The sequence below is a fragment of the Puma concolor genome, chromosome C2 (assembly GCF_028749965.1).
Source record: "Puma concolor isolate L17-30 chromosome C2, mPumCon1.1.hap2, whole genome shotgun sequence".
Taxonomy (NCBI): domain Eukaryota; kingdom Metazoa; phylum Chordata; class Mammalia; order Carnivora; family Felidae; genus Puma; species Puma concolor.
This window is the reverse complement of record NC_141675.1, coordinates 28,426,130-28,452,647: the sequence shown is the minus strand read 5'-3', so window position 1 is coordinate 28,452,647 and position 26,518 is coordinate 28,426,130. Positions and strand designations below refer to the sequence as shown.

General features: G+C 40.8%; 1 protein-coding gene across 1 annotated transcript in view; it reads left to right on the top strand.

Annotated features, from left to right (window-relative positions):
• Window positions 1-266: 266 nt before the first annotated feature.
• Window positions 267-26,518, top strand: part of CPNE4 (copine 4) — a 626,987-nt gene continuing 600,735 nt past the window's right edge. Inside the window, exon 1 of the mRNA XM_086674292.1 lies at window positions 267-359. The gene's annotated coding sequence lies outside the window, so the exon portion shown is untranslated. The remainder of the gene's footprint in view (window positions 360-26,518) is intronic.

Sequence of the window (26,518 nt, the reverse complement as noted above, 5' to 3'; positions counted from 1 at the left end):
CCTGGAGCTGCATTTCATGAATCAAGGAAAGCTGTGGTAGGAAAAAAAAAAGTTCTTCTTCAACTTTTGCCAATTTACTATAAATTAATTTTGTTGGGGTGGCATTTGGGGAATTTTGACTTCTTTGCATAGGTAAGTTTTCCACTTAATCCTGTATCAGCAATTCCCTTGAGAAATGTAGACGTTTACTCTTGGCACATGCAGAAAGGTGACTGGAGACCTCTTGTTATTTATAGGCACCTACAAGGAAGTGGTTTATTTCTTGGTTAAAAAACTCCAGTTTGGAGAGACTTCATGCATACTTTACGAGCTGAGTCTGCAATAATACACTGCGGATATTCCTGGAGTGAACGGCAAAGGTAATTGCTCTGCATTCTGATGAGACAGCCTGGGAAGAGCTCTCCCATCTATGATCTATCGAGGCCCCATAAACAAGAAAACGAGAAAGAAAAATTGTTTGATACTTCACATATGCCAGGTGACTTAGAAAACAAGATCTCATTTTAATTCTCGTAACAACCTTATGAGGCAGTATTACCCCATTTCACAGAGTGTGACGTGAAGGCGAAGACATTAAGACGTAATCAGAGTCATCCTGCAGGTATGTGGCATAGCTGGAACTCAAATCCATGTTCTTGCCACCATGGCACTACCCATTCTTTTTTTTTTTTTTAATTTTTTTTTCAACGTTTATTTATTTTTGGGACAGAGAGAGACAGAGCATGAACGGGGGAGGGGCAGAGAGAGAGGGAGACACAGAATCGGAAACAGGCTCCAGGCTCTGAGCCATCAGCCCAGAGCCTGACGCGGGGCTCGAACTCACGGACCGCAAGATCGTGACCTGGCTGAAGTCGGACGCTTAACCGACTGCGCCACCCAGGCGCCCCAAGCACTGCCCATTCTTTTTTTTTTTTTAATTTTTTTTTTTTTCAGCGTTTATTTTTATTTTTGGGACAGAGAGAGACAGAGCATGAACGGGGGAGGGGCAGAGAGAGAGGGAGACACAGAATCGGAAACAGGCTCCAGGCTCCGAGCCATCAGCCCAGAGCCCGACGCGGGGCTCGAACTCCCGGACCGCGAGATCGTGACCTGGCTGAAGTCGGACGCTTAACCGACTGCGCCACCCAGGCGCCCCAAGCACTGCCGATTCTTAACGCAACTTCATTCTCCACCATCCAGTGTCCTTGGCAGGGTGATTCTATTGCTCCCCTTTTATATGAAAACTTTTCTTGTAAGAGCCAGATTTTCTGCTTCCTTCAATGGAGCACCCCAGGGGCCAAGAGCATTCTAAAGGACTTCTAAGGAAAACAGAAATGATGATGTAGAATCTTTAGTCCCACACAGACCAAGGATGCTGGAGCTATTAGGTGAGGAAATCCAGAGATGAAACTTTTGTTTGCTTCACAGGACTGTGGCATTTTTAGTCAGTGGATTTAACCAGAATATAATTTATTAAGAATTTGAGAGATCAGTCATTGTGATTTCACATAGACATGTCTCTTATTAGCCAGACAGTGATAGACATTGTCAAGGGAGAGGACCCAGTTCAGACTAAATATTCATGACTTGTTTTGTCCACAAAGGAGAAAAGAATTTTGAGTGCAATCTGACATTCAGATGACTGAATCTTTCTTTCTAGTTACCTAAAGGCAGTGAGAGGAGAGGTTGCTTGGCCAGTATCCCTTCCCCATTAGATTCTACCCCAAACCCTAACCCTCTTAAAGAGATGTTCTAGAGCCTTGATTTCCTGAGGGACTCATTTTACATATTTTCTCCTGGAAAGGAAACCCCTAACTCTAACACAATACCTATGCAAAGGACAGGATTTTCAGGTGAACCCAAAAGGGTTTGCCTGGGTTCCCAGGAGTTTCCTTTTCTATGCCTGGAGGCCATTGTGCAAAATTGAGTCTGAAATTTCGTCGCTAAGTGCTTTGAAATTTCCCAAGACAGAGTTTGGGTAATTCCCAGTAGATGGCGGTCAGCAGCAACTTTCTGAAAAAGCCAGACTTCGAGCTTTTACTGAAGTACTGCAAAAAGATTTTGAGATACAGCCTTTTGGAAGACTAGAGCTTTTTTATAAGGTACATTTTTGCTCATTTACTGATTCATTGCCCATTCTTTCAGAAATCAGAATGCGAAGGTCAGGAAGGAAGGTTGCTTTCCTTAGTTTATAAAGTTATTTTCTTCAGTTTTTAAAATTTTGTTAGCTTTGGTATTTTCGATAGCTCAGAGGAAAAAAGGAAACAATCAGAGAATGATTCTTCTCCATCTAGCCCCCATTTTGTTTTTTTCCCCACTGATGGGGTCCAAATGTATCTCCCTCCCCTCTCTGAACACATTGTACCCTGAAGGTTTTTATTTGGATGTCCATGGGTTAGAACTCAAAGTCACCTTCTTCTTGCAACAGGTGTTTTTAGAAATGGTGTTTTTAGAAATGTTTTCTTAGCTCCTGCTGTGTCTGAAGTTCAGAGTCTCGGCACAATTTCAATAAAATCTGGGCATTGTGTATGCCATTGTTTCTATGGAAAATGAATTCTGAACTCCTCTTCTCTCAGTGGAGCTGCAGGGGCTGACACTTTTCCTGGCACCTGTAACTTGCTCATTTATTATCCTGGATTATAGAGGCGGAGCTTACCAGCCTTTACGCTCTGTTATCCTTAAACAGACAAAGGTGGGCAGTTACACTCCTGGGGGCAGCCCTGAGCTTCCTCCCCATCCAGGGCTTTGGGAATCCACCGTTATCAAAGCACAGGATGTTTTCCCTGAAAGTCACATCTCCTATTGTGTTTATATCTTCTTTCAGTAGTCGAATAATCCTATTTTTGGCAGAGGCAGCCTCACAATAGTTATGGAGTTTTAATCACAATGTTTATACATTATAAAGGATATCTGGGAAACATTGTGGTAGAAAAAGGATTGAAAATGCAGTTCAGGGGGTAGCAGAGTCAGAGGAAATGTTCGATGGTGGGTAATTCACTAAAATCTTCTTTTAGAAACTGTGGGTTATTTTATCATCAGCTGATGGGACATACCATTCCTTCTATATTCAGGCCCTGTCTAGTCTAAGCAGAAATGAGGTCCTTAGGTTGGGTCTCAGGTGTCTCCTAACACCTTCGGGTCCAGCTGATAAGTCATATCTTAGCTCTTTGCTCTTTGCTAAGTATATTCTCAGCTCTTTGCTAAGTCTCAGAAGGACAGAAATATTAAATTTTAGTGATAAGTACATAAGAGACAATAAGACTTTTTAAAATAATAAGCTATTGCCAGCAATATCCAAGAGACATTTTGCTGACTATTATTTTCTTTCCTATTATTTTTAGCGTTTCCTCCCAGAAAGTGTTCTGTTTAGATCTCTCATTTATTTATGCATTTGATAAATATTTACTTAACATCTTCTACATGTCAAGTCCTCATCTAGATAAGAGGCCAATAAGCTATTGTCCATGGGCAGAATCCAGCCCACCACCTATTTTTGGTTTTTTTGTTTGTTTGTTTTTTAAATTTTTTTTCAACGTTTTTATTTATTTTTGGGACAGAGAGAGACAGAGCATGAACGGGGGAGGGGCAGAGAGAGAGGGAAACACAGAATCGGAAACAGGCTCCAGGCTCTGAGCCATCAGCCCAGAGCCTGACGCGGGGCTCGAACTCCCGGACCGCGAGATCGTGACCTGGTTGAAGTCGGACGCTCAACCGACTGCGCCACCCAGGCGCCCCCCACCACCTATTTTTGTAAATAAAGTTTTATTGGACACAGCCATGCTCACATATTTACATATCATCTATGGCTGCTTTCATGCTACAGTGACAGGGCTGATGTCTGAGTGGAGGGAGGGGGCATACAAGAAGATCTGGGGAAGAGCCCCTGGGGTGGGGGAAGACCACCAGCAAAAGCTTAGTCTGGAATCAGGTTGGCATGTTAAAGGTGCAGAGAAAGGTCAGTTAGTTAGGGATGGACACAGCAAAAGGAAGAGTGACAGAGATGAAGTCAAACAGGTGGTTAGGGGCTGGATCAGTGGGGCTTTAGAGGCCATGGTTAGGCATTGGATTTGTCTAAAACACTGGGAAGCCTTTGGATGGTTTGAAACAGGGTAACAGGGTAGTGACTTGAACTGATGCATACTTTCAGAGATCATTCTGGATGTTAGGAAATGGACTGGAGTGGGGCAAGGGTGAAAGCAGGAGGCTGATCAGGAGAAATCTAGGTGAGAGAGGATGGAAGCAGTGGTAGTGATGAGAAATGGATTGATCTGGGACACCTTCTGGAGTTATGGCCGATGGGACATGCTGATGGGTTGGATGTGGGGTGTGAGGGGAAAAAGAGGATTCAAGGTGAGTTGGGGTTTGGATGGAGTAACCAAGTGGGGTGGTGTATTTATCTATCTGGAGATGACTGAAGGTGGAACAGAATTGGGTAGAGATGTGGATGAAGAGTTTATTTGGGAAAATTAAGCTTGAGATGCCTATTAGATATCCAAATAGAGATGTCCAATAAGCTATTAGACATATACTTTTGATGTGATATCAAAATTAGAGTGATATCAGAATTGGAAATAGGAATTTTAGAGTCCATGGCATATAGGTGTTTTTCATAGCCATGGGGTGGAAGAGATCACCTAGGAAAATAAAAATATTGATAGAAAAAAAAGAGAGGGCTACCAAATAGGTATAAATACTGCCAAGATCTACTCACAGAAGGGGAGAAGTATGAATCAGATCCAGATTCTAATTCTTTCTCAGCTTTACTAGCCATGTAACCTTGGCCCTTTTACATCCTTGGTCCTCTGTTTCCTGAATTTGAAAATCTTAAAAATCTATGACTTTTAGCCTCTGATTTAACCAGTGATTGGCTACCAATTCATATTCTTTAAAAAAAATTTTTTTAATGTTTATTTACTTTTTGAGAGAGACAGAGACAGAATGCGAGTGGGTTAGGGGCAGAGAGAGAGGGAGACACAGAATCCAAAGCAGGCTCCAGGCTCTGAGCTGTCAGCACAGAGCCCGACACAAGGCTCAAACTCACAAGCTGTGAGATCATGACCTGAGCTGAAGCCGGTGGCTCAACCGACTGAGCCACCCAGGCGCCCCGTCCAATTCATATTTCTTATCAAATCATGAGTCACTTCTACATGGAAGAGCAAAGCTCCTTGATCTTCATGTGTTCCCATTTGAAATCATTTCCCAGATTTGTGTATCAAGGACAGAAATGTTTGGGATACAGTGTTTGCAAACCCTTGTTTGATCTACATGCAGGTAGGAATACTGAACATTTTTAGAGGCTCCTAGCTTCCTAGCTACCTTCCCACATTTTGCTGTTAATACTGAACCAGTGGTGATGCTTGCTTAGGAAGGTTGATCTCAGGCCATCTGAGAATTTGTGACCAAAGATTCTGCATTTATAGAGTGATTTAAGCAAACTACTAACCTTCTTTCTTTGAGTTCAGGTGTCCCTCTATCTATGAAATGTGAACAGTATCAGTTTTTTTGTTTTTGTTTTTTTTTTTTTTTGAGAGAGAGAGAGAGAGAGAGAGAGAGAGAGAGAGAGAGAGAGAGACACGGAGAGAGAATCTTAAGTAGGTTCCATGCTCAGCATGGAACCTGACGTGGGGCTCAATCCCACAGCCCTGAGATCATGACCTGAACTGAAATCAAGAGTTGGATGCTCAACTGACCAGGCCACCCACGCGCCCCTAGTATCAGCTTTATTGGGTAGTATATGGATTAATGGAGATGATCTTTGTGAGAATGTCTAGCAGAGTCAGTATCAGTTTCTCCTCCTGTGGGGTACACTCCTGGGCTGTCCTTAGTATGCCCTGCCCCGGTGACTTCATACAATGATGTTAAGACCTGAGAACTGGAGCCAGCCTTGGGAAGGAGGCCTGGAGGAGGAATTAGGCTGTTAGAGCTGGTGAGAAAAGGAAGATTCATCTGCAACACTGGCGTGCTGCTTCCTGCATTTCCCTCAATATCCTGTGTTTTATAAATTCTCTCCAGGTATAATGTGCTTGTTGTATCACTTGTTATATTGTGATTTATGATAAATATATATTTGATCTTTGTCCATTCCTGACACAGAGCTCCTAAAGCCCTTGGAGCTTCCAGTGATGAAGGTGGTAAGGTGCCTTTTGTTATGCAAATGAGGTGACTTTTGGAAAGCTGCCTAAGGTTGGGGGCTGGCTGCCAGGGGAGCCAACTGTGTGACTGGAGGGTTTAAACTTTTTGTTGTGTCCCCCTCCTTCAACCCTGACCTCCAGAAGGAGAGAGGAGCTATTGATTGAGTTCAGTCACCAATGGCCAGTGATTTAATCAAAATGCCTATGTAATGAAGCTCCATAAAATCCCCAAAGGATGAGTTTCAGAGAACTTACAGGTTGTTGAACCAGCATGCATCCATGTTCCTCTGTGCCAGGTCCCAAACTCCACGGAAAGAGAAGTTCCTTTGTTTGGGACCTCACCCTATGTATCTCTTCATCTGGCTACTGACTCGTATCCTTTAATGTCCTCTGTAATAAACTGGTAATCTAGTGAGTAAACTAATTTCTGAGTCCTGTGACCCACTCAAGCAAATTAACTGAACCTACAGAGGAGGTCGGGGGAGTCTCTGATTTACAGCCGGTTGGTCAGAAGCACAGGATAATCTGGACTTGTGATTGGCATCTAAAGTGGGGGCAGTTTTGTGGGACTGGATCCTTAGCCTGTAGTATCTGATGCTATCTCTGGATAGATAGTGTCAGAATTGAGTTGAATTTTAGTCCAGACAGCTGGTGTCAGAGAACTGCTTGGTGTGAGATAAAAAGCCCCACAAATCAGAATTGGTGTCAATATCATACCATTAAAAACCACTTTACCTCTTCCAACCCTGCACAGACACTAAATGTACTGAATTTAAACAAATTTCATTTATTGTGCGTTTCTTTTATGTTACAAAGAGGGTATAGTGTAAAGAAGTATCAGATCAATGAAATCAGAGGGGAGGGACTGTGCTTCTAGCTTGGCTTATTTATACCCAAGGTTGGGATATCTCTAGAACTTCTCTATACGACGGAAGAATTTACTCAAGGCCAGTGCATTTGAGTTACTCAAACTTTTTTATTTTTTGAATTTACTGAAACTTTAAAGTGGTTATGATTCATCTTAAAGTCTCATTAAAATGAAGATTCTGATTAGTACGTATGGTGTGAAGTCTGAGATTCTTTCCAAGCGATGTTGGTGTTGCTGCTTCAGGGATTGCATTTGAGTAGCAAAGGCCTAGATTTCTTCAAGGTTGAAAATGCTATGATTTTATGGTAGAGGATATAGAAGGTGTACCTTTGTCACCATTCATTTATTTATTTATTCAGTAAATATCTAGGGCTCGACATGGGTCAAGACTTGGGATTGTAGAGCTGAACGTGGCCCAATCCTACTTAGAAAGTCAGCCTCTAGTCAAGGAGACAGACCTGGAAACAAACATTTTCCAAAACCACTCTGACCCAGATTCCTGAAATAGCTATTTCTTTCATTTCCTTAAAATCCTTATCTATTCTCTAGTTAAATTCCTTTTATTCTCACATACTGAGGCCATCTTAAAAGACATATAGAGGGCAGGAAGCTGATTGGCATGTCTCCAGTGAAAAGAGAACTGGATTTACAGCATCACAGAGTTCATTTTGAGTCTTGGCTCTTTTATAGCCATGAGGCCTTGGTCAAGATTCTTGAGGCCTTGATCTTCCCTTTTACAAAAGGGGAGAATTATAACTAGGTTACTTATCACATGGGATTTTTGTAAAGTTTAGTCAGAGATAATGGATGTGAAATGTGTTTGAAACTGTAAAAGGATGTATAAATGCAAAGAAATTGCCAGATTATCACATGTACAAGCAGTATGGTGTTATCTATAATAGTGAAAAATATTTGAAATGAATGTAAGTGTCTCAAAGATGGGACTGCGATAAGGTTGGGACCACATGACTAGTTCCAGCCAATGGACTGTGAGCAGCAGTGACATGTTGTCAGTTCTAAGCTGTGGCAGTTTAAAGCCAGTGTGCCTCCTTCGTCCTTCCCCTCCCCTGATGCAGAGACCCCGAAGGCTACACATACCAGATTGTCTAACTACATAATGGAAGCAACCTAGATCTCTCAGTCACCATTTGGAGGAGAACCACGTAAGAGGGCCACCTGTCCCACATAACACTTTTTGGGAGGATAAAATAAATTTTTACTGTGTTGAGCTGTTACAGTCTTGGAGTTATTATCAAAGAATAGCCTATCCTATTCTAAGAATACAGTTAACTCCTTCAGACTTTCTATGCATTTAGATATATAGGCAGTTACAAACATAGCCTGTGTATTCTTCCATAAATGTTCTCTTATATATTGTACTGCAATTTATTATTTTTACACAAGAATATATTGGAGACATGTTTTATGTCAGTTCATATAGATCTATCTTATTCTTTCTGTAGATACAAAGAATTTATATTAGGTATGTAGCCATTCCTACACTGATGGATATTCCATTTCTCATTCTTTCATTTTCTCTCCCAAACAATATTAAAACAAGCATATTTATATATGTTCCTTGGTACACATATGGGTGATTTTTTAGAACAGATACTGAGCATTGGAATTGCTGAGCTCTAGGGCAAATGCATATCGAATGTTAACAAATACTGCCAGATTGCCATCAAAATTAATGATGCAAAATTTGGTTTTGCGTTCAGTATATACTGAATTTATACTCTCAGCAACAGTATGTGAGAGTGCCCATTCCCTACACCTTCATATTACTTCTTAAGAATATCTAAAAATCATTGTTTAACTTATCTATTGCTATGTAACAAACCACCTTAAAACTTAGTGGCTTAACACAACAACCATTTTATCACTTCTCATGATTCTGTAGCTTTACTGGTCTTAGACAATTCTTCTGCTTCTTCTGCTTCTTATCTGGGGATTCAACTTCACTGGAATGTATGAGATGCTCATTCTTGTGGCTGCCCCTGGGCCCTCTGTGTGTGCTGTGGAACTTCCTGTAGAAAAGCAGCTGGCTTCCTGGAGAGTTGTCTTAAGTTTTCTTAAGGACTGGGCTCTTAAATCCTAGAACATCATTTCCCCCGATGTTGGTCACAACACTTACAGGCCAGCCCAGGTTCAGGGGCAAAGGACTTGAAAATTGTTGGTGGCAATTTTTGGAGACTATTTTCAGAGTTATTATGTATCATCAAAACAATATTTGTATCTTTGGGTTTGAAGAAAGCTGAAAAAAATGGTATCTGCAAAACTTCCCATAAACAAGTGGAGCTTAAAGTGTTTGATTCTTGATTATGAAGTGAATGTGCTCTGTGTTAATCAAGTTGGAGAAATATGAATTTCTGCTAGGAATTCTATCCTTTTGAAGGTCAGGGACTATGTAAGTCAAGGCGTGAACAAGCTGTAATTTCTTCCCATTCTAACGCTTTCTAAATATACCAGTAGAAAATAAAATGAAGAATCAAGTTCAGGCTCATTTCCAGCTGTCTATCACGTATTTGGGAGCTTCAAGGGTAGATATGATGGGAAACATTCAAAATAAATGGCTCAGGCATGTACAAGGTCTGCATCATTCAGAGTGGTAGTTCACCAATTAATCTCCTGCTCCAGAGATGGGGTAGGAAGTGAGGCAAGTGAAGGGGTTGTGGTGAGCAGAGAGGACAGGGGCTTGGAGGCAAGTTCATTGATACCACAAGTATAACAGATGGATCAGGAAGGCTTTCCTGATTTGTGGTCTTGATTTAGCTACACATTACAGTGTGACCCCTAGATTGGTGGGCAGAGATAGGAACCAGAACCAGGGAACCAGAGTTTGGGATAAAGGGGGAAGAAGAAGATATTTGTCATTTCTACCTACTCATGGCTCCTAGAAAGGACTCTTTCTTTCTGTCTATTGTAGAGAAGATGTCTCTGAAAATATTCCTGGTCTTCATTGTCTTATTATAAATTTGCTGATGGAAAGCCATCAAGTATCAAATTTAGGGCTTCCTAAAATGTTGGACCCAGAAGTAGAAATACAAAAGATTTGTAGAGGAGTAACACCACTGAAATGAAAAAGGAGGGAGTGGAATTGGGCAGTAAGTAGACCATGATGTTGAACTGGCAAAGCCTCTGCCACTCCATTGGGGAATTTGGAGGTGGGCGGGAAATTGTCCACTAGGGGAGTCAGTCCTGCATTGGGTGGAGATGGGTAGTTCTTGCACCACATGCTTTGCTTAAGTTGTCAGCTGCAGGCTGCCCCCAGCAAGACCACAACTACATTGCTTTAGTCAGTCATTGGCTAGGAGCTGCCAGAATCATGTGCCATTGGACCAAAAGTAGAGACAGGTCAGCCAACCACATTCCTTCCAGAGGGGCATCGAATTCTTTCTTGAAGGAGGATCTGAGCAGTGCTTTTCTGTGTCTGCCACATGTAACGTATCTTTCTCTGTTTTTCTCCCCCCCAAATTTTCTTCAAAGCTGCATTGCAAAAGCAAGGTGTTCTTTCCTGTTGATTCCATCATCAGACTCTTGGTTGCAAGTATTTGAGAGTGAACCTGCCTAGGAGAAAAGGGGATTTTATGACTCAGGTCTCAAACTGTGGGAAGGCCAGAAATAACTGATACCGGAAACTCAGATGCTCCCAAGACGCTCACTGCCTCTTATCCACTCTTGGTATGTTGGGTCTTTGGGGAGCGCTGGAAAATATGTCTGCCTTGCATTCACCATTCCCCTTCTGCCAGCAGAGGGGAATGTTTTATCTTGGTTCTAATATTTTAATTCTCAAGCAAGGATTCTTAAATCTCAAGCAAGGACTTCCTCCTTCCCACCTTTTCCCTGGTCCCAGCTTCATTTTCTAATTGTTTCCAACAATGGATGTTCAGTTTAAAGGTGAATGAACACTCAGTTTTATTTTATTTATTTTTTTAAATTTTTTTTTTCAACATTTATTTATTTTTGGGACAGAGAGAGACAGAGCATGAACGGGGGAGGAGCAGAGAGAGAGGGAGACACAGAATCGGAAACAGGCTCCAGGCTCCGAGCCATCAGCCCAGAGCCTGACGCGGGGCTCGAACTCACGGACCGCGAGATCGTGACCTGGCTGAAGTCGGACGCTTAACCGACTGCGCCACCCAGGCGCCCCTGAACACTCAGTTTTAATCAGGATTTTTAAACCGTATTCAGGCCTCTTGAGGCTTTATCACTAAAAGCAGTGTTATTCGATTTGTTTAAGTCAATGTTTGCTTTGAGAGAAAATAAAGACTATCAAAACCTCTTTCCAACCTGCTTTGAGAACCTCCATCAGCTAAGAAGATTTTGTTCAGTTTTATTTTTATATAGTTTTTGTGTCAGCTGTATATTACAGCAAAATGGCCTACCCCAAATCAGTGGCTTCAAGCCCTGAGCATTTATGTTTGCTCACAAGTCTATTGGGCGTGTCTTCGGTCTCAGTTGGACTCAGGCATGTATCTGTGCTCAGCTGTGGGCCAGGTGGCCGCTCATTTGATCACAGCTGGAGCTGGGTTTACTCACATATTTGGGTGTCAGCTGGTTGAAGGCTGGTTAAGGCTGGCCTCATGTGGGACAACTCAGCTCTGCTCTGTGTGGGCACCTGTCCTCCAGCAGGCTAGCCTGAACTTGTTTATGTGGTGGTGATGGGGTTCTAAGAGAATAAGCAGAAGTGTGCAAGCCTCTTGAGACCTAGACATGGAACTGGAAAAATACCCAGACAAGCCAGATCCAGGGTGTGAGAAAAGAAAGTCTACCTCTTGATGGAAAGAGTTGCAAAGTCACATTGCAAAAGATGCAGATATAGGGAAACATGAAGAATTGAGGCCATAAAAAAAAAAAAAGAAAAAAAAGAAAAAAGCTTACCATAGGTTTAAAACAAACAGAAATACCTTAAAATTTTTTTTCATGATATGGTCTTTTATTATAAAAGTACCATTTTTTATGGTACACCTGCCTCCTCCCTATATTTATAACTGCTCTGCCTCCCATCACCTCTCTCCCTTCACATACCATGCTCCTCTGCACCCAGCTGAGGAGGCCTTAGAACCTGGCAAGGATTCAGAGAAGACAGATTCTCCACTTGACAAAAAAAGAGACATGGGGCTGGATTAACTGTGTGTATAAGGAGGACTGTTGGATGAATTAATAAAAGGAAGGAAGGAGATTAAGTTACTTTTTGTTTTTTTAATTTTTTTATTAAAAAAATTTTTAAATGTATTTTTATTTATTTTGAGAGAGAGATAGAGAGCAAGCAGGAGGGAGGCAGAGAGAGAGGGAGACAGAATCCCAAGCAGACTCTGTGCTGTCAGCGCAAAGCCTGATGCAGGGCTTGAATTCACGAACCATGAGCCAAAGTCACGAATCGGATGCTTAACCAACTGAGTCACCCAGGTGCCCCTAAGTTACCTTTTTAAAATGAGGAGGTGGGAATGGGTAATCCTTAAGATATCATCAGGATGGTGCATACTGACTCTGAATTTATAGTCTTTGTAAGTCACTCTGCCATTTGCCCTTTTCACAGTAATTCCCCTCACATCAGAGAAGGGGACAGCCAGAGGAACAGGGCCTGAAAGACATTCAAATTAGAAAACGGAATAGGTTGGGAACAGCAGCATGGAGTCAGAGCAGGAGAGAAAAGTTGCAGTTTATTGAGTTCCCCTGATACACTAAGCTTTCTGTTGTATTTCACCTTTCCCAGAGCCTGTGTGCCAGATAGTATCGTTTCTATTGTGCAGATGAAGAAATGAAAGCTCAGTAATATTAAGAAATGTACCCAAGTCTCACAGTCAGTGGCAGGTGAAGGTCGGTGATTGGGCAGTGAGGAACAGAGTGGATCTGCAGCAGAGTCTTGTAGGAGGTGCAAGTTGTGTGTGATGAATGTAAGCCTCTGGAAGACCTGCTGTGCCTCTTCTTCACCTCTGTATCCCCACTGCTCTGCGTAGTGCCTGGCACATGACAAACATTCTTGTGGGATATAATCGGGTATTATTCTGCAAATAATAATACAGAGGTTCTGTTAACATGCGATTATCAGGGCATGACTGACATGAAGGGGAATGAACAGGTGGAACTGAGGTCTGGCAGGGACCACAGGAAAATACAAATGGTTGCAAAGCCAGGAGCTCCGTGGCTACCAGGATAGGAGGGCAGGCAAGGGGTGAAGAGGGAGGCTGATGGAGCCCAGCTTTCTCCACTCAGTGGATCTGGACACTGGAGTTCTCCTGAGTTGCTAGAACCAATACTGAAGCTTTTCTCATGGACCGAGCGAGGGAAACACCTGGCATCTTTTAGCTCTGCCACAACTAGAGGGAGTAGTCAGTAATATTGGGAAAGAAAAGATTCCAAGAATGGAATGAAATACGGGCAATTGAGACCATCTTCAGGCTGCTTCTATGTGTCACAAAGGAATCCTGCCTTATCACAAAATGACAGACACTGGGCACTAATTACTTACTGTAATAGGTAATGAAACAAGTCCACAGATACAGGACTTTGGGTTTAATGCATAAGTCTTTTTGTTTCCTTTTTAAAAATCAAGCAACTAGTAGCAATATAATTGAAGATTGTCTGAAAACAATAGTTAGGTTAAAAATACCTGGAAAAATTTGTCTCTAAGATCCAAAAGTTTTACTAGTGGTTCATTTACCAATGTGGGTCCAGTTAATGTTATATTACAAACCAGCCTGAAACTCTGCAGCACAAAATAACTATGTTAAATACTCACAGATTCTGTGGATCGGTATTCCAGACAGGGCACAGCAAAGATGGCTCCTTGATATCTGGGGCCTCAGATTCAAACTCTGGGAGTTTCTCAGTGGCTTGGGGGACTGGAATCATCTGGAGGCTTCTTCACTCACACATGAGGTGATCCTGGCTGTTGGCTGGGACCCCAGCTGGGCTCTCAGCTTGAACACCTACATATGGCCTCTCCATGTGGTCTAGTTTGGGTTTCCTCCTGGTATGGCGGCTAGGTTCCGAGAGCAGGTGTCCCAGAAGAACATGGGGGCATTTTAATGTTTTAGCCTCAGAAACTATGTAGCATCACTCCTGCTCTGTTGGTTGAGGAAGCCACAAAGATCTGTCAGGTTTCAAGTGGAAGGGACACAGACCTTACCACTCACTAGAGGAACATCAAGGTGCAGTGTAAGAAGAGCACGTGGGATAAGGGATGATGTTGCTGTCATCTTAAAAATATAATCCTGGGTGGCTTAGTCGGTTAAGCGTCCTACTCTTGGTTTCGGCTCAGGTAATTATCTCTTGGGTTTGTAAGTTTGAGCCCCATGTCAGGCTCTGTGCTGACAGCACAGAGCCTGCTTGGGATCCTCTCTCTTTGTCTTTCTGTGCCCCTCCCCTGCTCACTCATGTGCTCATGCTCTCTCTCTCTCTCTCAAAATAAATAAATAAACTTAAAAAAATACAGCCTGTCACAAACACTGATTCCTGTTTTATGATTTAATGGTGGAGTCATCATCACCAACATCCTTCCTGGCACTAGACTTCTACAGCACCATCCTGGACATGAGAAGAGCCTCTGGCAGAGTTCATCCTAAAAGAGCACCCTGGACTAGAAATCAAGTGGCCAGAGTTCCAGATCTAGCTCTGCCACATCTAGCTTGCCCTCAGCCCCTCGTCTATAAAATTTGAGAGGTCTAAGAAGTTAAGAACTCTGTCCTTAAGTTATTAGAAAAAGAAATTTTCTTTGTGGGCATTAAGTTGGATTTCCAAACTTCAGCAGAGATGGCCTCTATGCCAATCATTTCATGCCCCTTTCTAAACAAACCTCCATTCCACTAGCCCCAGAGAGAGCAGTTCTTTGTATTGTGTGACCCACCACCCCACTCTGAACCAGGACGGCAGTTTGTACCAGGGAACCACCTAGGTACAAGCTGGGTACACTGGACTTCCTCTCTTGGGAACCCGGAATTTCAAATGGGAGACTAATTAGGTGGCACTGGATGTTTGGGTGGCAGGTCACGTTGAGCTTTGGAGCCCTTTTCCACCATGTGCCACTTACGCACAGAATGCTGCTTTGCAGAAGACGTGAGTAAGGCCTTTGAGGGGACAGAGCCAGGGGTGGGGGGCACAAGAGCGAGGCAGTGGGGGATAACAGTGTTCATGATTTATGGTCCCTGGTTTCACCCTCTTGTAGGATCTAGCTGTGCTTCATCCATTTCAGTTCTAAGAAAGCCCTGAAGTTTCTGGAAAGTTTCCCATTTGCTTGAGCATTACAAATGGGATTCTATTCTTCTCAACAAACTATGCCTGACCAAGACGCATATTCCAACTTCAGTATAATGAACTTGACATGATAGCCCAGATGACACCCATCCATCTCAGAATACTCCTTCTCCTGACTCTCACCAGTCACAGACTGGTGCTCATACTGTAACATCCATGATGAGTCTCACCCTGCAGTGTTTTTGTTTTTTTTTTTTTTTTTAATTCTTCAAGGACATAGAAAAGAGAAGAAAAGTTGTAAATATCAGTCCTGGAAGAGACCTTGGGAGGTAGTTTAGACACCAGCCCCTCATATTACAGAGAAGAGGGCTGAAAGCAGAGAAGGGAAGTGACTTACCCAAGGTTTTAGATTAGTTAACAGTGGAGCTGGAATGAAAAATCAAGTCTGATTGTCATTTCAGTCCTGCCTGACTTTAAATCAGCCGGAGCTATCTGGGAGAAAGAGAGCAGCTGATTGAGCAATCACATATATATTCTGCATTGCTTTTCTCTCCACCTCTGTTTGTTCTCATGGGCATCAGAGGCTGTAGGAAAATCTTTACTGCCAGCAGTGACAGACTTTTGGTTATTGCCCTGATACGGGGGGTGGGGGGGGCAGTAAGTGCAGAGGGAAATAAATGAAGGTCAAATTTAGAGGTCAAGTTAAATTTGCATAAACCTAACATGTTCCTGAAAACTCTAACAACACCACTTAGATTACAACGTGCATGAGGGAGCATTTGTTAACCTTCCCAGGAAATGAGGGGAATAGATACGATGTTACCTCAAGGCCCCTTCTAGTTCCATGACTCTAATTATGTTGTACCAAGAAGACAAAGGTGTTTATTTTCAACTTTTACTCTGGACTATTTTAAATATATTGAAAAGGGGACAGAATAGTGAAATGGATCCCAAGACAACAAATACATATTTTTAAAGCTTCATTGATGTATAATTGACATAGGATAACTTGCATATATTTAAAGGGTACAATTTGAAAAGTTTTTTTTTAATTTTTAAAAAATGTTTATTTATTTATTTTGAGAGAGAGAGAGAGGGAGAGAATCCCAAGCAGGCTCCACATTGTCAGTGGGGAGCCTGATGAGGAACTCGATCTAATGAAATCTGAGATCATGACCTGAGCTGAAATCAAAAGTTGGATGCTTAACCAACTAAGCTACCCAGGTGCCCCTGAAAAGTTACACACACACACACACACACACACACACACACACACACACACACACGATTGTGAATCCATCAACATAATCATGATAATGAACATATTTTACACCTTCCCAGGTTCCTCATGCCTCTTTGTACTCTTTCCCTGTGGCAACTCCCCATGATCTCTTCTCCACCTCCCTTGTCCCACCTGCAGGCAACACCATCTGCAATCTGTCACTCTAAATTAGCTTACATTTTCCAGAGGTTTATATAAGTGGAATCATTATGTAGTCTTTTTATTTATTTTTTCCCTTGTTTATTTTATTTTATTTTATTTTATTTTATTTTATTTTATTTTATTTTATTTTATTTTATTTTATTTTTACTTTATTTTATTTTATTTTATTTTTACTTTATTTTATTTTATTTTATTTTAATTTAATTTAATTTAATTTAATTTTATTTTATTTTGTTTTATTTTATTTTATTTTGTTTGCTGTTATTTATTTTTAATTTACATGCAAGTTAATTAGCATATAGTGCAACAATGATTTCAGGAGTAGATTCCTTAATGCCCCTTACCCATTTAGCCCATCCCCCCTCCCACAACCCCTCCCGCAACACTCTGTTTGTTCTCTATATTTAAAGAATCTCTTATGTTTTGTCCCCATCCCTGTTTTTATATTATTTTTGCTTCCCTTCATCTGTTTTGTCTCTTAAAGTCCTCATATGCATGAAGTCATATGGTATTTGTCTTTCTCTGATTGACTAATTTTGCTTAGCATAATACCTTCCAGTTCCATCCACGTAGTTACAAATGACAAGATTTCATTCTTTTTGATTGCTGAGTAATACTCCATTGGATGGATGGATATATATATATATATATATATATATATATATATATATATATATCACATCTTCTTTATCCATTCATCCGTCAATGGACGGATACTTTCCAAACTTTGGCGATTGTCAATAGTGCTGCTATGAACATTGGGGTGCATGTGTCCCTTCGAAACAGCACACCTATGTCCCTTGGATAAATACCCAGTAGTGCAATTGCTGGGTCATAGGGTAGTTTTATTTTTAATTTTTTGAGGAACCTCCATACTGTCTTCCAGAGTGGCTGCACTAGTTTGCATTCCCACCAGCAGTGCAAAAGAGATCCTCTTTCTCTGCATCCTCATCAACGTCTGTTGTTGCCTGAGTTGTTAATGTCAGCTATTCTGACAGGTGTAAGGTGGTATCTCATTGTGGTTTTTACTTGTATTTCCCTGATGATGAGTGATGTGGAGCATTTTTTCATGTGTCTGTTCATCATCTGGATGTCTTCTTTGGAGAAGTGTCTATTCATGTCTTTTGCCCATTTCTTCACTGGATTCTTTGTGTTTTGGGTGTTGAGTTTGGTAAGTTCTTTATAGATATTGGATACTAACCCTTTATCTGATATGTCATTTGCAAATATCTTCTCCCATTCTGTCGGTTGCCTTTTAGTTTTGCTGATTGTATCCTTTGCTATGCATAAGGTTTTTATTTTGATGAGGTCCCAATAGTTCATTTTTGCTTTTGTTTCCCTTGCCTCTGGAGATGGGTTGAGTAAAAAGTTCCTGTGGCTGAGGTCAAAGAGGTTTTTGCCTGCTTTTTTCTCTAGGATTTTGATGGCTTCCTGTCTCACATTTAGGCCTTTCATCAATTTTGAGTTTATTTTTGTGTATGGTGTAAGGAAGTGGTCCAGGTTCATTCTTCTGCATGTCGCTGTCCAGTTTTCCCAGCCCCACTTGCTGAAGAGACTGTCTTTATTCCATTGGATATTCTTTCCTGCTTTGTCAAAGATTAGTTGGCCATACGTTTCTGGGTCCATTTCTGGGTTCTCTATTCTGTTCCATTGATCTGGGTGTCTGTTTTTGTTCCATGTGGTCTTTTTGATGTCTGATTTCTTTCACTCAGCATAATTATTTTGAGAGTCATTCATGTTGTTGTGTGCATCAATGGTTCATCCCTTTTTTATTGATGAGTAGTATTCCATTGTATGGATATAATAAAATTTATTTATCTGGTAACTTGCTGCTGAACAGGTGTATTGTTTCCAGCTTTGGGCTGTTACAAATAAAGCTGCTCTGAACATTGTGTACATGTCTTTGTGGGGATGTATACTTTTCTTTCTCTTAGGTAAATCCTGGGGTAGAATGAATCATATGTTACTTGTATGTTTAACTTGTTAAGAAACTGCCAAACTGTCTTCCAGGATAGTTGTAGCTTTGTGCATTCCCACCAGCAGTATGTGAAAGTTCTGTTTCCTCCATATCCTTGTCAACATTTGGTATGTTCAGTTTTTCAAGTTTTTGCCATTTGAATTGATAAGTAGTGATATCTAATTGAGATTTTATTTTCAGTTTTATAATGGAAAGTATAATTATGCTGAGCATCTTCTCACATACTTATTTGACATCCATATATCTTCCTTGGTGAATTGTGAATTCAAATCTTTTGAGATTTTTTAAAAGTTTGTTTTTTTCCTTGCTATTTATTTTTAAAGTTTTAAAAATATATTTGGATTCAGGTTCTTTATAGATGCGTATGTTGCAAATATTTCTTCCAGTCTGTGGCTTGTCTTTTCATTCTCTTAACGGTGGCTTTTGAAGAGTGAACGTATTTAATTTTAGTGAAGTCTAATTTACCAATTGTTTCTTTTATGGACCATTCTCCAGTGAATTGCCTTTAGGCTTTTTAGAATGATTCTGGAAGAGTCAAGGAGGAGATGGCATCTGACCTGAACCTTGAAGGATAAGTAGTTTTGGGAAAGGCAGCCTCATGCCAGCAGTCTTGGGCTCCCACTCAGTTACATAAGATTGGATCTTGGGCCTCACCAGGAGATAAAGAGCTTACATAGCCTGTGCTGGGCTTATCACCTTGGGTGGGAATATCTTTCCCTGCTTCAAGCACAATGAGTACACTTCTTTCTGATCAAAGTGGGTATATCACTTTTATGATCTGACCTGTCTTGTATTGTTCAGAGTCATCTCTTGCCAAATCCCCCAACCCTACTATTCCAACTCACGATCCAGGTAAACCAAATGTTATCTAATTTTCTGTGAGAGCTATGCTCTCTCTAGACTGTAAAACTTAGTACATCCTGTTCCCTTTGCCTGGAGCCTCCTTCTCCATTTCCCTCAACTCACTTTCCCAGCTATTTCCGACACCCTCCTAGGACTCAGCTTTTGGGCTTTCCTCAAACCCAACCCTGTGTATCCATAAAACATGTTGCTAATTGGAGGGGGTGGGTTACAGAATTTTCAGAGCCTAGTGGAAAAGTGTAAAATAAAACGTGGGGCCCTTTGTTCAAAAAGCAGGAGAAAACGTGCCACTAAAGGTACTATAATAGAGGTGCCTGGGTGGTTCAGTTAGTTGAGCACCAGACTCTTGGTTTCGGCTCAGGTCGTGGTCTCACAGTTCATGAGTTCCAGCCCCACGTCAGGCTCCATGCTGCTGGTGGGGAGCCTGCTTGGGATTCTCTCTCTCTCTCTCTCTCTCTCTCTCTCTGCCCCCCCCCCATCTTTCAAGATAAACAAACAAAAAAGTTACTGTAATATAAATCATTTTCTTTTTTTCCATACTTTCTCCTATTTTTTGCTATTCATTGTTTATGTGCTATTTAATATAATTCTAAGTAAAGAAAATTAATATTTAAAACAGTGAATTGACATGAATTTTGCCACTCATGTCTATATTGTTCAAAGCCAGTTATATATAAGAACATCTACCTCACATGTAGGATCACCAAAATCACAGAATTAATTAATCAGAGATTGTACATGGAGATGTATTTTGTTCTTACCAGACTATAGAAAATATGCACAAAACTCACTCAACACATTGAGTTTTGCTTCCTGATAAGCACACATTCTACCAACACTCCAACCTTCAGCTCACTGATGAATAAGGAAGGACTGAAAGGCAAAGGATCTATGGTCTGCTGGATATTTTCCTTCCTTATGTATCATCATTTTCAATGTCAATGATTGGCTAATAACAGGGGAGTAACATAAGCAGAAGAAGAATATAATAGTGTTTCTTGGCCACACATGTTTGTTAGAATGCTATTGCCTTCTTTCTATGTTTGATTCAAATTTTGTTCAGAATTTTAAGTGTGGTGTCTTTGAGTTGTCAGCCACCCCCCTTCCTCTACTCACTCAGTTGTACAAGTAACAATCTTATCTTGTACCCTCTTTGAGTCCCACTGAGATCCCATGCATTGTGAGTCTACTGGAATTAGTAGGTCACAGAGCATCACAAATGCTCTCTGGGAATGGGGTGGCAAGGAACAGTGAACATGCGTATTACATGTATCTCCTGCTCACACACATGCTCCATTGTCCCATAATACTTCACTCACAAAATACAAGGTTGAAGATAAAATTACCAAGACTTTAAGATGGTGACAGTAGAGCATATAACCCAGTCCTTCTGAGTTTGGGGCCCTGTGTGACTGCACAGATTGCATGAAGCCAGCCCTAGTGCTAACTCAGGTTATTAATCACTGTATCATAAATGCCTGATATTGTTGAGTGCTGGGAAGTTGTATTAGAGTTCTGCAGAGAAACAGAACCAATGTCTGTCTGTCTGTCTATCTGTCTATCTATCTATCTATCTATCTATCTATCTATCTATCTATCTATAATTTTTGGGGACCCAAGGAAAAGTTGATGTTGTAACCTGAGCCAGAAGGCAGTCTTGAGACAGAATTCCTTCCTCTGGAGACTTTGGTCTTAAAGCCTTCAACTGATTAGATGAGGCCCTTCCACAGTATAGAGTCAATCTGTGTTACTCAAAGTCTGCTGATTTAAATGGTAAACACAACCAAAAAATACCCTCACAGCAATATCTAGGCTAGTGTTTGACCAAAAACTGGGTACCATAGCCTAGCGAAATTGACATATGTAATTAATCACCATGAAAGTAGACTCTGAAAAGGGTATTGTCACTGTGCAGGAGGTTTATTAAGGAGCTCTCTGGAATCAATACTTGTGGAAAGGAAGGGAAGGAAGTAGGATTGGTCAGAGGAAGAAGGTAAGCTGCAATGTCAATGTCAGCCAACACTATGGGTGTTTTAAAGAGGAATGACCCTTCAGAAGTGCCCCAGTTTGGAGCAAGGGGACTGTGCCTTTGTATACTAAGTTGATCAGTAACTGGGTATGAACTCCTCAGGAAGCAGGCATGACCTTGGGCAAGGTGATTCTCTTCATCTGGGCATTCCCTCAGAGGGATGCACGCTACCTCCCACAGCAGGGGGAGTAAGTCCTCTGACACGAAAGGGGGATGTCAGTGTCACATCATAGCATCTACTCCACTTAACTTCCCTTTTCCTATTGCCCTTCTTAACCCCATACTCCCCATCTCATTCCACAGACTAGTCTTTGAGGATCAGTATTTCATTGTATTTCTTCTGTATTTCCAACACACAGTCCATTGTCTGACATGTCACAGGCATTCAACAAACCTTTATTAAATGAATCAACAAAGATGTGGAGTAAAAAATAATATCCTCTAACAAAAAGTAGTTTCTGGTAAAGAATAGGGTGACTGTGAATGCTCATACTGCTTTTCACAATTCCCACAGCTTTTTCACTTTTGGCTCATTTAAGTTTCACAAAAACTTGGTGAGGTAGGAAATGACAGTTCTCATTTCTGGATGAAGAAGCCAAAGCTCAGAGAAATGAAATGATTTGCCTAGAATTGAAGAGTTAATGAATGACTTATGCCAGGTGTCCTTTGCTGTAGCTTAGAGTGGTTGTGTTATGCAGACTACACAGGTCCCATCCTTCTTATCTCCAGAGACTGGGTCTTCATAGTCATGCTCTAAGGATAAGTGGACAATCAAATGGCCTGCCTCCCATTAGCTCCCTGAAAGATGCTACTGACATGTGTTTCTAGTAGCAGCATGAGTTAATAAGGAAGATCCACCCACACTTTCTGGACTCCATTGTGACTGCTGGTGTCAATGGTGGTTCAGCTGCTCCAGAGCATGTCAAAGCTACTTCAATGACCTCCCCAGGGATAGAACTAGTCCTTTGTTCTCATTATGTAATTGTGCTCTAACTACCCAAAGTAACTGGTTATTGATAACACAGGGTCAGGCTTGAGGCTGTTAAGAGGAGAGTGATTTGTGTGAGGGCTTCTTAAACAGTTTTGCTTTTCACTTCCATGGGGCTGACCTTTAAAAAATCCTGTAGATCATCAGATGAAAATAAAAATAGCCTTCTTGGCATTAGATTATTTGACTTCCCTTGACAAGGGGGTCATAGATTCACCCATTTGGGTGATTTCTTCTTTTTGATTAACTAGCCAAATCTATTGAGGAAAGAGCATTCTACTCTTTGGAAGAAGAAAAATGGAAATGTTTAGGTAAAGGACATCTTTTTTTAAAGCTGCATTTTTAGGTGACTTACATTTGATCTTATAGAACACGTAAAGTATAGATCTGTGGGTTGGAATGATAGCAATAGAACTAAACTCTATTTTTTGAAAGCAAATAAGATGTACCAAATATGTCTTCTGGTACTTGGGTGGCCTAATAACAAGGAAATTAAAACCAAAAGTCAAGAGCCCATGACTCAGTGCTCTTCAAGCCATCTGTGATGTAATGGGGAAAGAGTAGACTTGGATATGAGTGGACTTTAGTCCATCTTGTATTTGCTAGCTCTGTGACTCTAAACCTCAGATCCTCAGCTGTAAAAGGAGAATAAAAATATGTGCCTTGCTGGACTATTGCTCAGGTCAGATAAAATGCAAGTGAAATTTCTCTGCAAAATTAAAGTGATTTTTACTGAAGTACTTACCAGTCATAGTATAAATAAGGATGAAAACAGACTTGTGTAGGCCTATGCTAATTGAGGGCATTAGGTATCCCATTCAGTAGTCACATTGTATTTAATCCAATCATGAATAACATGACAGCCTCCTGGATTCTTATACCAATCATTTTGATTCCAGAAAGACTTTGATATTATCTGAGTCTAAATAATTTGAGTGATAAAGTTGTGTTTTTCAAATAGCAAGTCATTACCTACAGTTTAGGTATAACCACCATAACCACCATTATAATCATGATATAGAATATTCCCATTACCAAATTTCCTTGTGCCTGTTTGTAGTCCATGTTCCCCACCATATATATGTGTGTGTGTGTGTGTGTGTGTGTGTGTGTGTGTGTGTATACACACACACATATATATATATACACATACATGTCATTAAGAACAAATGTCTCTTATATGCTATTTTATATAAATGGAATTATACAAAAAGTACTATTTATATCTAATTTCTTTCACTCAGTATAATCTGTGAGTTTCATTGATACTGTGCGTATCAACTATTCCTTTTTGTTGCTGAGTGATTATCCTTTGTTGGGATATATCACATTTGTTTACTCCCCATTCATTTGTTGGGGACTGATGATGGTTGTTTCCACTTTTGAAGGATTGTGAATAAAGCTGCTGTGAATATTCATGTGCAAGTCTTTGTAGGAAAATGTGTTTTTATTTCTCTTGGGTATATGCTATGAATTGCTCAGTCTTATAGTAAGTGTGTATTTAACTTAATAAAAACCTGCAAAACTGTTTTCCAAAGTATCTGTACCATTTCACATCTTCGTTAGCAACGTGATGATGACTCCCAATCGTTGTACCTTCTCAGCAACATTTAGCACTGTCAGTCTTTTAAATTTTAGCCACTTTAGTGTGTGTTAGCGGTATCTTATTGTGGATTTTATTCACATTTCCCTGATGAGTATCTTTTTATGAGTGTCTTTTCATGTGCTTATTGGCCATTTGTATATCTTCTGTTGTTAACTGTCTGTTCAGATATTTTGCCCATTTTGTAATTGGGTTGTTTGTCACTGATAGTTTTTAAAAATGAAACATAAAACAGAATAAGAAATATCAAAATATGTTATATGTAGTATGCTTTGTTTCATTAAAATTTTATTTCAGTATTTATACAGATAACCACATGCATGTGTGTATATATAGGCATATACACATCATACATATATACTGTGTTGCAATGTTAAATACATCTATTATCACTATACCTGATTTCTTATTAAGTAATAAAAGTCTCCTCCTCTATATCTTTGACTCATTAAAAGTTGACTTTGCTATTACTTGTAGCTGAAGCACGTCTGTTCTGACTTATGTTTCTATAGTTCTGCCCTAGAGCAGCCTCTTTACTTTTCGCTCCTTATATGATACATAGATTTGGAGTCATACATTTGAAAAATATACAGAAGTGTGTTCGTTTTGCTTGGTTGATTGTGAAGTGTGTAATTGCTGAAAAGTGGAAGTCATCGCTAGCTATTGACATTTGGTTTCATAAGCTTAGATGGAAAAGTTTGGTAGGAGAAAAGGGGATATGCATGACATAAAAGACCTTTAGGGTAGAAATACAGGTGATTTGATGCACCTTTTCAAATTATATTTTATGCTCTTTAGTTGATTTGTAATTAATTAATTTTCAGGTCATTAGTGGTAGTAGTGGTAGTTTTCCAGAAGATTTTGGAGTTTATTAGCTATACCGTGTTTGGTTTCTCCTTTGACTGGTTACAGTGTTAAAATGTTTGCAACAGAAGTTCTCCACATGCAATTTGGAAAAGAAGTGAGAACTTTCCTGCTCATTTTTAGTATATTTTTCATATCCAAAGTTTAAGGCTAAAACTATCCCTTTCATGGCTCTGAGTTGTCTGGGATTTTGCTGTTCCCCGAATGTTCCACAGCTGCTTAATAAGGCTGGAGGATGTTTTACTTTTCTGCACCAAGTGGTTAGCCAAGGGAAATGTGTGTCCTATATCCAGAGAGAGCTATTTCCTGACATGTTGCTTATATTTGTTAGGGTAATGCAAATTTTATTTTATTTTTTTAAAAAAATTTTTTTAATGTTTGTTTTTGAGAGACAGAGGGAGACAGAGTGTGAGTGGGGGAGAGGCAGAGAGAGAGGGAGACACAGAATCTGAAGCAGGTTCCAGGCTCTGAGCTGTCAGCACAGAGCCCGATGTGGGGCTCGAACCCACAAACTGTGAGATCATGACGTGAGCTGAGTCGGACGTTTAACTGACTGAGCCACCCAGATGCCCCAGGATAATGCAAATTTTAGTAACAAACATCCAAATTGCAGGGCTTTACCCAGTAGAAGTTTACTTCTGTCATGGATAACAATCCGATGTGGCTAATCAGGAATCTGGTGGATGAATGAGAGTCTGCTCCGTGCAGTTTATGCAATCAGTGAAGGACCTAGACTAACAGAGGAGCTGCCATCTTCAATATGTTCTTTTCATAGTTATCCTTGACATTGACATGTAGCCAGGGGAGAGTTAAGAACAAGGAAGATTGTGCATGGTACTGTCTCATAGGTTGGACTTGGAAGTTGTACACATCACTTCTGCTCACATTCCATTGGCCGGAACTCAATTGTATGGGCGTATCTAATGCTAGGGAAGCTGGTGGCTAAGATCTGAATGATTGTGGCCCCCCACCCCCAATTCATATATTGAAATCCTAATCCCCTAGGTGATGTATTAGGAGGCAGAGCCTTTCAGAGGTGATTAGTTAGAGCCCTCATGAGTGGAATTAGTGCCCTTATGAAAGAGGCCCCAGGGAGCTCCCTTGCCCCTTCTACCCTGTGAGGACACAGCAAGAAGGCCCAGATTTTGAACCAGGAATAGGGTTCTCACCAGACACCAAATCTGGCACCTTGATCTTGGACTTTTCCAGCCTTTAGAACTGTGAGAAATAAATCTCTGTTGTTTATAAGCCACCTAGTTTATCTTATTTTGTGATGGCAGCCTGAATGGACACTGGAACATGTAGTTTGGCTGTTTGCTCAGGGAGGAGAGAATTTGGATTTGGATGGACAATTTGCAGTCTTGGTCTCACCCCTTTTAGTTTCACCTTCCATGACTCCTCACTGTAGAGATGGTGAAACACAGACTCCAAATGAAGATGAGAAAGGGTATTTGCACATGGTGACAGGGTGGAGCCACAGCAGGTACCCGGGTATGCTAATCATCCTCCTATTTTACAGATCATATGAATGGCCTTTCTTCTCCCATCTCATCTCCCATTGGAGCCTAGCCACC